General features: G+C 47.0%; 1 long non-coding RNA gene across 1 annotated transcript; it reads left to right on the top strand.

Annotated features, from left to right (window-relative positions):
* The first annotated feature begins 170 nt into the window (after nucleotides 1–170).
* LOC121964934 lies at nucleotides 171–1,207 on the top strand. The gene is made up of 3 exons (XR_006107427.1): nucleotides 171–260; nucleotides 353–411; nucleotides 695–1,207. It is a non-coding gene; the product is annotated as an uncharacterized LOC121964934 (long non-coding RNA).
* Nucleotides 1,208–1,936: the final 729 nt, after the last annotated feature.

Consider the following 1,936-nt stretch of genomic DNA (forward strand, 5'->3'; position numbering starts at 1 on the left):
CCCAGCTTCATTGGAATTGGGGTTTGTATATCTAATGTTTATCTTACATGTATCTATACATATAAGTTTATGTAATGTATATTTAACATACATTTCACATATATCTAATTTATATGTAACATGTGGTCTCTTCCTCGTCTTCTCCTTCTCCTTCTTCTTCTTCAGAATCTCAACAACTTCTGCAGTCAGATTGGAGATGATCGACCAATCAGCTTCTGTCACTTCAGCCCCGACTCCAAAATGTTGGCCACAGCGTCCTGGTACTAAGCCCCGCCCACTGTAGCATCAGTCATGTGATCAGCTGACTCCGTGTGCTAATGCTAACATGCTAACGCCCACCCCTCTCCCACAGGAGCGGTCTTTGTAAGCTGTGGTCCGTCCCTGACTGCAACCTGATTCGTACACTCAGAGGTGGGCGGGACTTCCTGTCATGTTGTGAAGCTAATTTAATAATGACGAGATCAATATTCTCAGATTTAAGGCTTTTATGGTGAAGCAGCAGGAAGTGTTCAGACATTTAAGGCTTTTATTTTGAAGCAGCAGGAAGTGTTCAGAAATTTATGGCTTTTATTTTGAAGCAGCAGGAAGTGTTCAGACATTTAAGGCTATTATTGTGAAGCAGCAGGAAGTCACTGTGAGCATGAAGTGACTGAGGCTCTGCCCTCTCTCTGTGCTGCTCTCTCATTGGCTGAAGGACACAACACCAACGTGGGCGCTGTCGTCTTCCGCCCGCAGGCTGGAGTCTCTCTCGACCAATCAGACGTCAGCTTGGCCTCCTGCGCTGCCGACGGGTCTGTGAAGCTGTGGAGCCTAGACAGGTAGGACATATGGGGACATGAGGACACACAGGGACATGAGGATACACGGGAACATGAGGACACACTGGGATTTGAGGACACTCTGGGACAGGTAGTACACATGGGGACATGTAGGACACACTGGGACATGAGGACACATGGGCACAGGTAGGATACACTGGGACACTGGGGGACAGGTAGGACACACTGGGACACTGGGGGACAGGTAGGACACATGGGGACATGAGGACATTGTGTGTCTCCTGACTGTATGTGTCCTCAGAGCAGGGACAGCACAGGGTCCAGGGGAACAGTCACTTCTAAAATGTTCTCAGTTTCTTACCCTTTTCCAGAACCCTTGAGTTACAGGACAGTCCCTAAAGACATGTGTGTCCCTAAAGACATGTGTGTGTCCCTAAAGACATGTATGTCCCTAAAGACATGTGTGTGTCCCTAAAGACATGTGTGTCCCTAAAGACATGTGTGTGTCCCTAAAGACATGTGTGTCCCTAAAGACATGTGTGTGTCCCTAAAGACACGTGTGTGTGTGTCCCTAAAGACACGTGTGTCCCTAAAGTTATGTGTTTGTTCCTAAAGACGTGTGTGTCCCTAAAGACATGTGTGTGTGTGTGTCCCTAAAGACACGTGTGTGTCCCTAAAGACATGTGTGTGTCCCTAAAGACACGTGTGTGTGTGTCCCTAAAGACATGTGTGTGTCCCTAAAGACATGCGTGTGTCCCTAAAGACACGTGTGTGTGTGTCCCTAAAGACATGTGTGTGTCCCTAAAGATATGTGTTTGTCCCTAAAGACACGTGTGTGTGTGTGTGTCCCTAAAGACAAGTGTGTCCCTCTACAATTCTCTACAATTTCATTTAGCAGACGCTTTTATCCAAAGCGACGTCCCTAAAGACGTGTGTGTCCCTAAAGACACGTGTGTGTGTGTGTGTCCCTAAAGACATGCGTGTTTTCGTCAGGGCTCCGGGTGTTTTTGGAGATATCGGCCGTGAGCCTTTAAATTTTGAGAGACGTGTTTTTAGGTGGAAAAGCTTTTTCTGCGGTAGAGATGAAGGATTTGTTTGTTTAGTTTGGGTTTCTGCAGACTGTCTGTCTCGTTAAAGTAAGACTCAGGAGAGGGAGC

Source organism: Plectropomus leopardus, unplaced genomic scaffold, assembly GCF_008729295.1.
Source record: "Plectropomus leopardus isolate mb unplaced genomic scaffold, YSFRI_Pleo_2.0 unplaced_scaffold17810, whole genome shotgun sequence".
Taxonomy (NCBI): Eukaryota; Metazoa; Chordata; class Actinopteri; order Perciformes; family Serranidae; genus Plectropomus; species Plectropomus leopardus.